Source organism: Sorex araneus, chromosome 5, assembly GCF_027595985.1.
Source record: "Sorex araneus isolate mSorAra2 chromosome 5, mSorAra2.pri, whole genome shotgun sequence".
NCBI lineage: Eukaryota > Metazoa > Chordata > Mammalia > Eulipotyphla > Soricidae > Sorex > Sorex araneus.
Window position 1 is genome coordinate 7,366,066 of NC_073306.1, and position 10,199 is coordinate 7,376,264.

At 34.3% G+C, this 10,199-nt stretch overlaps 1 non-coding gene across 1 annotated transcript; it reads right to left on the reverse strand.

The window, feature by feature from the left end:
* Nucleotides 1–3,211: 3,211 nt before the first annotated feature.
* LOC129405193 (U4 spliceosomal RNA) lies at nucleotides 3,212–3,352 on the reverse strand. Its single transcript, XR_008630380.1, has one exon. It is a non-coding gene; the product is annotated as a U4 spliceosomal RNA (small nuclear RNA).
* Between the last annotated feature and the right edge of the window lie 6,847 nt (nucleotides 3,353–10,199).

The following is a 10,199-nucleotide window of genomic DNA, read 5'->3' on the forward strand; positions in this document are numbered from 1 at the left end:
AAGCAAACATATAGAATATAGACAATGCTGAGGCATATACTAAAATTTTAAAGAAGAAAACTGTTGTGGTTGTTATATAGTATTTTATTCCCTTGACACTCACTCATTTATGCAATCTATAAACATTTATCAAGGATTTATCACAAAATTTACATTATGTTATATACTTAGAATTCATAGTAAATGAAATGCTCATTTTCTAAAATACACAAGTACCATTTTTATCTGAATATAAGATATCATATGTCTTGCATATGTCTTGCATATGTTATTTCATGTAATCAACATTGTAAGTCAGATTAATGAAGATTTTTATTAAGCATTACATAAATTAAAAACTGTAGACCACAAATCTGGACTTGCCAGTGGTTGTAAAATTAATTATTCATCATATTAGAATCTAATGCATTTTTTAAATCTTTTAAAAACCATATTATTACCATGATTTTATTGTATCATAAGGAAAATGTGTATAAATGTAGAAGTTAGAATTATTTAGCGTTTGAGAATTTCCAAGTCAAATAAATCCTAGTTCAAGTTTAACTGGCACAGGCTGTACAAATTACTTAAATCTAAATAGGCAAATAGGCAAGTTAGTTCAAGTTCCAATGTTTGGTTTCTCTGCAAGTGGGGAACACAGACAATACAGTCCAGACTTCTTAATTAGCAGTATGCCTGGAACACAATGTGTAGAACCCAGTAGGCATTTAGTAAATCTTCTGGGATAATTGTAATAAACCATATTAAGCTTTTAGCACATCCTTCTCAGCACATCAGTACTTAATAAATGTTAAATTCCCCAAACTCCTCTGACTATCAGAGCTCTGATTTTAAGGGAGATATTAATTCCTTTTTGAACGTATTTTTCTTTTTTTTTTTATTAGTGAATCACCAGGAGACAAAGTTACAGACTTACAGGTTTTCATGCTTTATTTTTCTTTATTTTATACATTACTCTAATTTATAACTGTATCAACTTTCAAGAAGAAACAAATATTCATAGAATAATTTACCTACATAGATTTAAAAAAAATGATAAAACTCTTATTGTGTCATTCAAGAAACATGTTATTTACTGGGTTTTGTCATATAACATGTAATTTATACAATACTAGGAGGAGGAAATTCAGTATCACATCATTAGTTAAGAAACAAGAAATATTAGCATGGCTGTATACTTTTATTGCTCATCATAATAAAGTCAGTGGGTTTTTAGAATATTATAATCAAGTAGGAAAAGCACAAGAAAAATCATATTAGAATATAATATGATTCTATATTATAATGACATCAGGATTCTCAGGTCCTGATGTCAGAAAGGAACTAAGCATTAGAAACTGGAATGACAAGCCAGTATTTCTGCTTGTCTGTGCATAGTGTGTCCATGCTGATTTCAAAGTAAATCATTATAGTTGGCCTAGAGCAAGTTTAAATACCTCTGTAGTTATTCTGATTAGGGGTCTGTACTAATTTTTAAGTACATCTCAAATCAGTTACAATAATCAGTTTTATATTTGTTTTGTATATTAACTTGTTCAACTAAAATCATCCAAAGAAATATGGTGACACTATACACTATACTGGGGGAAAATACCCGGTTTTGAAAATTGGTTGGATTGGTTCTGCACTATTGGCTTAGAAGAACGTAGACGGAAATCTGACATATGTTAGATTAAAATTACTTATTTAGCAATAAAAAAGAGAATTTGAAGTTGTAATATTTGGACCTCAAACAATACTCTCAGTCTAAGAGTTCAATTTTAAGTATCAAATTATTTCCAATATGTAACATGAATTTGGATGCTATATAAGGTGTGAAATTAATTTGATTCTCATATCTTTCCTGACTACATATGGGACCTGGGAAATTTACTTGTGATTTTGGATTTCTCTAAATAAAGAAAATAACATCTCCTGTACAAGACTTCTTAGGATGAGCTCATGTGTGTACAGTGTTTAGCACAGAAACTTGTATCATATAAGACACCCAGATCAAGATATCAAATAGGCAACTTAATAATTGGCCCTGAAGAATAGGGGAAAAGTTAGAGACACAATGGGGATATAGTTGGAGACATTGAGGTGATTTGAGAGGTACCAGTAAGAAATAGCTGTCACTGTCACTGTCATCCCTTTGCTCGTCGATTTGCTCAAGTCGGCACCAGTAATGTCTCCATCATGAGACTTGTTACTGTTTTTGGCATATCGAATACGCCATGGGTAGCTTGCCAGGCTCTACTGTGCGGGCAAGCTACTCTGAGTAGCTTGCCCGGCTCTCCGAGAGGGGCAAAGAAATCGAACCTGGGTCGGCTGTGTGCAAGGCAAACGCCTTACCCGCTGTGCTATCATTCCAGCCCATGTTAAAATATTTTCAGATTCCAAAACAGAGGGCGGTTGATTTAGAAAACTTCAACTGTTCATCTGAAGATGTTATTCAAATATAAGCTTCATTATTAGTTATAAGATTACAATTGAGTATATTGTCAGTCATGTTTTGATTCTCAGGTCCTGATGTCAGAAAGGAACTAAGCATTAGAAACTGGAATGACAAGCCAGTATTTCTGCTTGTCTGTGTATAGTGTGTCCATGCTGATTTCAAAGTAAATAATCATAACTCGATTGGTGAGTCCGATGATGCTTTTATCACAGCAGGATAAATTCCTCTTGTCAAAATTGGCACCAATTATGCAAATGAAATTTGAAGGGTTCATTAGCTAAATGGTAATTGGAGTAACTTGCATTAAAGAGATGATATACAAAATTTCTATCAAGAAAAATCACTTCATTTTTACAATAACCTTTAAAAGGCATCTCGGTGAATGATAAATAAATTTTTAAAAATTAGAATTACTTTATAGACACCTCAAGGATTCAGAGGTGACATTCAGGTTTATAATTCACTTCAGTATTTTTACTTTAGAGATTAGTATTTCTTGTATGGAATATTTTTATTATGATACAGTGTATTATTTGTATCAGTTGTGTACAACAAGATATTAAACACTACTTGATCCTGCATCATTGTATTGCTAATTTAAATAAATGTAAAATAAATGGGCTATTACAGAAAGAAAATCTAAGACTTTCCTAATCATGCTAGGTATACTTCATAAATTTCTGATATATATGGCAATAATAACCAATTATGCTACTCAATTATTTTGCAAGCATTTTCTCCTCGTCAATTTTCCAGGAAAAGTTTGCATTACTTTTTCTTCAAATATTTTCTATAATATACAACCAAAATCTCCAAAGCCTGGAGTTTTATTTGTAGTATATTTTAATTTTCAATTAGCAATAATCGCGCCTTGGATAAACCTCATTGGCTACGATACTGCCACTGCGCAAAGAATAACCTACAATGAGAGCCCAGTAAAGCTACTGAGAGTATCCTGCCCACACAGCAGAGCCTGGCAAGCTACCCGTGGCGTATTTGATATGCCAAGACCAGTAACAACAAGTCTCACAATGGAGACGCTACTGGTGCCCGTTCAAGCAAATCGATGAACAACGGATAACAGTGCATATTTTCATTTTAATTTGTTTAATTACAGATAATTACTGAATCTGAGGCTCTTTTCAAACATGTTATAACAATATATGCCTTCAAGCTGGAACAAGTATACCATTTACATTCAAAATAACTTTTAAATGATCATTTACCGTCATGATATTACCTTAAATCACCTCATATGTTGTCTCCTTCCCACTTATATATTTTATAATACAAAGTATTTTATAAATACTTTATTATCTTTCTGATTGTAGCTTTCCTTTTTAAATTCTAAAAGATTGCATTGCAGTTCAAAAAATATATTACTTCCTTTAATTTATTTTTATGTAGAATCACTGTGAAATACACAGCTACAAAGTCATACATGATAGGGTTTCAGTCATACAATATTCCATTACTTATCTCTTCACCAGTAGTATACATTCTTATTGTAGTACTGTTCCGAATGGCATTACATTATTCGTATTAGTGTGAGAACCAAAGAGTAATGTATTTTGTTTCTCTCCATCTGCCCTTACTGCACTTTTGGGGGAGGAGGGCCAGGGGGCTTGGGAACCACCTCTCATGGACACCAGTGGTTCTGGGCTATGAATGGTCTAAGAATGTGACCCTATAGTGCCAGGGACTAGCAGGGTCATGCCAGCAAAACTTGAAAACTCTCAAGGCATGACCACTGATGGCACTGAGTACCTTATGGTGCTGGGCACTGAGATGGGATCAATAACATGAAAGAATGCAAAATATGTTCCCTAACCTCTGTACTATCTTTTCAGCTTCCTTTATGGCTATTCTTAACACATATTTTAATTATAGACACATAATAAAACATAACACAGTAATATATTTGTTTCAACAATTCATATATTTTAAAAGTACTAAGAAAATGGTCAGATATTTACCAGTATAATTACCATTTATTGTGCTCTTCAGTTATTTCTGTAAATCCAGATTGTCATTTTACATGAGTTTTTGTTTTGGGGGTCCACCCAGATGTGGACAAAGGCCACATTTGGTGGTTCTCTGAGGACCATATGTGGTGCAAGGCATGTATCTTACCTGTGATAATTGCTTTATTATCTTTTCAGCCCTTACATAATTATTTGCCTGAGGAACTTTCTCTATTTCTTGTAGTGTGAGTTTTCTGTTAATGAATACGTTCAGCTTTTATATGTATGAAAGTAATTTTGTTTCACTTTTAAAATATATTTTATTGGGTATAGAATACCAGATTGACAAAATTTTATTTCCATGGCTTCCATGATATTATACTCTCTTCCCTTTTGCATTATTTTCAAGGAAATAACTTTGGTGCCAGGGAGACAGTACAAGGGTTAAGAAAATAATTATATCATAATTTCTTTGTGAGTACCTGAGACTGTTTCAATCCCTGTCACCACTTAGTCCCCCCAAAACTGCCAGGATTTATCCCTGAAAAATGATTCCAACATAAGCTTGACTTCTGCTGTTTGTGACTCCATTTCCCCTGCTGAAAAGAGAAATTGTCTTCCATGTTGAAATGGAATCTCTAAAGAAAGAGTTTCTTCCATACTTAAATGGTTCCCTCCTCAAAGGAGAAATCCTATTCCATTTGTTTGTTTTATATTAAATATGGGCTTGAGCGGCCGACCCATGTTCGATTACTCCGCCCCTCTCGGAGAGCCCGGCAAGCTACAGAGAGTATCACACTCGCATGGCAGAGCCTGGCAAGCTACCCGTGGCGTATTCGATATGCCAGAAACAATAACAACAAGTATCTCAATGAGAGACATTACTGGTGCCTGCTCAAACAAATCGATGAGCAACGGGATGACAGTGACAGTGACAGTGATATTAAATATGTCTTGTTTCCCCTGATGCTAATCTAAAAATGCTTACTTTATTGCAAGCTATAAGAAAATTCATATTGATATGATCTGATTTAGTCTCCTTCATAGTTATTGTTATTTTGAGCTTAGATCTATAGACTTCCTCCAGTGGAAAGACTATTTGGTTGCTTGAAGTTGTCCCAGTTATACATGGATATGCTTTTCATTTATTTTGGCATTCTTGTTTTTAATATCTTAAAATATCTTTTCTGTTTTTATTTTTAACATATGGAACACAGCTATATTACTGTTGTAATGCCTATACTTAGTAATTATAACATTGGTATCAATTCTGGAAACATTTCAACTTATTGCTTATTTTCATTATGAATCATGTTTTCCTGCCATTCTGCATACTTGATAATACTTGATGAAATGCTCTACATTGCTAAGTGTTTTGGGGTGCTGGATGATTTTGTGTTCCTAACAATCTTGAGCATTAGTAGAGTCTGGTTTGGTTATTTGTAAATAGTTTGATACTTTTGGGTCATGCTTCTATATTTTGGCACTTTAATCATGAGCAGTACTGGAAATAGGGTTTATTACTGCCATGAATTAAGAAAAACTTTTCTAACTACTCAACCCAGTGCCTTATAAATGTATTTTTCCATTAAGTTAGTAGAATGAGAAATATTCACATCTTTCCACAGGACCTCATAGCGAAATAAAAGGCTGTGTATTTTCTATCCAGCTTCAAGTTGTTCCTTTACATGCAGTTCAGTATTTCTTTACTTGTCACTAGACAACTGAGTACTTGAAGTGGGTGGGGGTACATTCTACAAATGCCAAAGTAATATATATATATATATATATATATATACATATATATATACAAATGTATGAGTTTTTTAAAATAATTTTTGGGTCACACCAGGTTATGCTCAGGGGTTATTTTTGGCTCTGCACTCAAGAACCACTTCTGATAGTGCTTAGGAACCATATGGGATGCCAAGGGTCGAACCCAGGTTGGCCGTATGCAAGGCAAACGCTCAATCTGTTGTACAATTTCTCAGCCTCATTATGTTTTTCTTGAACTCATTACTCATATTTTCAACTCAGGGACTTGGCTGGATTCTACCTGAATTTCTCCCCTCTGAATGATAGGTTGTAAATTCTCTCAAGGCACTGATGTGAGAAATCATAGTACTGAACTCATTTGCTTCATATTTTTTATGAGGAATTTTTCTGTACCTAATTCTTGTGCCCCAAACATAATTGTCTCACATTGCTCTAGCATCCATTGTTCTAAATCTTCTCTTCTGCCATATTTTAGATTTGGATGTAAATGCACATTTCATTGACTTCAGAAAACTAGGTTTTAGTAAAGTTGTCTGAGTTAATGCATTTCCCTAAAAAGCAGTGTTACATTAGAGAGAAAATCAGAGATATCTCTTTGACATCTATCTGAAAAGAGAAAGTTGTCTGCTGTAAGGAGAGGTGGAGATGACACCGAGGGCTAGAGCTTGGATCTGCCTTTGAGAATGAAGGAGCCAGAAATCCAATGAGGGATGAACAACAAGGTTGCCAAACAAGTATCTGCAGCCAAGTTGTGGTTGGACAGCACAAATGGCTACTGTGCCAGATTTGATGACTCTGACAAACACTGTAGCTCGGAAGCAGGAACAGAGCAGAGAAAGCAAAATGTGAGAATAATATAGGACTTGGTACTGAAATGCCAAGCGAGGCATGGGTGAGGGAAGGGAGGAAGTCAGCAGCTGAATCAACAAAAGTCTGGTAACTGCACGGGGAGAAAAAAAAAACCCCACATAGTTTGACTATCAGGGGACTCAATAATGTAATACAACCATATTAAAAGTGTCATTGTAAATAAAAAGCATTTGGGGATATTAAAGAATAAAGCAAGAGCTGAGAAGTGAGGATATTCTGGTTTTGGACAGAACTGAAGGAAATTCATGGACAATAGTCAATTGTTTGTGGCATATGCCAGGAGGAGGTAGAAATGAAGGTTAACAGAGGCAGAGGGTAATTGGCATGATATCAAGTGTCTGAAAGGTAAGTGCATTGAAAGGAATGATAATTCTGGGCCAGATTCGATCTGCAGAATTCCAAGCAGAGTGACAACAGAAGGGAGGGAACCTGAGCAGATGTGTCAACTGCTGAACAACGAGATAAGATGGGAGACGGTCAGATTGCAGGTCAAAGTCACATGTGTGATACTTATGACCTAACCATGGACTATTACAAAGTTCTGTCTTGGCTGGCCTGTTGGGGGAAACCTGCCCTTCCCAGGTCAGATGTGTTTTATTTGATGGCACAGGAGTGAGTACAGGTCAAAGCCTCAAGTCCCTGGCCCTGAACCTACAATATTTATACACACATTTTTATTGGGGGGGAGGATGGCAGGGTGTTTGGGCTATATCGGGTGGTGTTGAGGACTTACACCTGGCTCTGGGCTCAGATACCACTGCTAGAGGTTGGGGAACTTTTTAATTTTTTTAATGATGCCAGGGATAGCGTTTGAGTTGGCATTGTGCAAGACAAGTGCCCTACCCGCAGTATTATCCCTGGGGCCCAGACACACATTTTGTTCCTAACCTAGGACATTGGTTCAGAGGTTCCTGTATTAAGGACCTTGGCTGAGATACTAATCTCCACAATAAGTTAGCACAGTTCCTTCATAGTCCTTCTTCCTTCATACTCCAAGGATTCTCAACACAGGGTATTCTCTATGTGTATGAATCCATCCAAACCTCAAATCTGGAGCTATCCTATGGGAAAAAGTAGGATTCTGAGGAGCCTCTGTGCTACGTTTTTGGTTTTATATCCTCTTCCATTCTCTGTCACAGTGATTAAATAGAATCTGGAATGTTCTTTTCAGTCTGGCTCATTGTCCTAATTAACCACTTTGACACTTGTTCTTCACGAGTCAAAGGTCGAAAAATTAACCATTTTCAAACTGAAGTGACATTTCAAGCACCATATGAATGTAAACATGATAAAGGTTCTGTGAATATTAAAGGACTTATTTCACTGTGTTCTTGTACAAAGTTTTTAATGCAAGAATTTTTCTCCTATGAGTTTTGCAAACTGGACAAAAGATTGGAAAATGAGTTAATGAGGTTAATTACTACATTCTTAGTAATCAATATATAATGTTACAATTATATCCATTAAGTGAAAATTGATGCTGATTAATTAAAGATACCATGACAGACTGTTACTGTTATTAAGACAGTTCTCTGAAGGTTTGACTATTTATAGTGTTAAATTCAGAATGTGAACCATGGCAGATATATGGTACACATTTGTCATGTTTAACTAAATTAGTCAAGATATTGTTTTATTTTTTTTAAATTATCTCAGCCATTCATACAACAGTCAATTATTTAGGTATAACTCATTAAATACATTATCATGTCTACTGTATAGGTCACTTCACTAAACCTTAAGATCAAATATAAAGTGCTCACTTTAGCAGAATAAAATTTTTTTCGAAGTGAAAAATACATAATTACTCATATTAATGAAGTATCAATGTTTATATACTGCTAGATCTCTTATTAAAAGCATCATTCATTGTTGATGAAAACAGTTCCAATGAGATGGTCCTAAAATATCGCAAAGATAATAATAAACTTTCAAATATCAAATACAATGGAGAGAGTTGATGGTGAGTGTTGTATAATAAATAAAAAATGCATAGGCCATGCTTGAAGGTTCTTAGAGCATAGCAGAAAAACAAATACTCTCCTTGGATATTTTTGTTTGTGCAAGCTTTTCTCCATTTGATTACTTTTTCTCTTAGCATTGCAGCCTTGTCTCCAAATCATGTCCTGTTTGACGCTGAAAAAAAAATGTGATTTAAAAGTCCCACCTCTCTTTATCTTCCTTTTACCCGACCTCCTTCCTTGTGTACATTGTATCATTTTTTTCTTTCATAATCTATACAATTTTAAGAAGCAGTTACCTGAGGAGGAAGGATAAATGTTAAGTTTTTATCTTAGTAGAAAGTGCAGCAAGAAATGTATTAGGTAAACACTTGACCTAGAAATGCCTTTTTCTATGTGGTACAGCAACTTCAAATTGGGAAAAGTGAACTAAAAATATAAGCTATTTAAATTCACATAGGATGTCTTCTTAGAAATGCTTAATGATTTGCTTGATTCTAATTGCAGTACAAGAATAAGATGAGTGCCCAGATCTCAAAATCAAAAGTAAAAATCATCTAGAATTTTTTAATGCATTATTTTTTCTTTTGGCATTTTGAAACAAAAATTGTCCCTCAGGCAAAAGAAAAACTGATAATAACATTGCCATTTGTATATGTTTACCATGTCATATACATTTTACTTAGCTAAGAAAATTTCTTTATATTTTTAGGGAGACAGTGGTGACATTTAGAATTAAAGGAAAATGGAGTCTCTGGAATCAACATATATAATGAGCAACAGTTATTACAGCTATATCACTACCTAGGAAATTTTATTCTAATTAACTCTTATTCTTGCATTAAAATTCCAACTTTATTCCTGGACCATAAAAAGAATTTCATTCACTACAGAAGATGAAGGAAATCCACTTAATTTTTTTCTTTTTTTTTCTCCCTACTCTTTTATTTCTTCTCCTTCCCCACATCATTTAAAAATTAAATGCTTATTATGTCACATTTGGATGCTGACATGAAATCAAGAAATAAGAGGGATTTTTTATGTCTAGGAAAAAAAGCAACTTCCCAAACAACATAAACATATGAAATTGATAGAATGTGATATATGATTTAATAACAACTGGTCACCATACTCTGGGTAGTGAGAAACCATCAAGAGACTTAAGTCACTTTTTTTTTAATTTTAATTTTT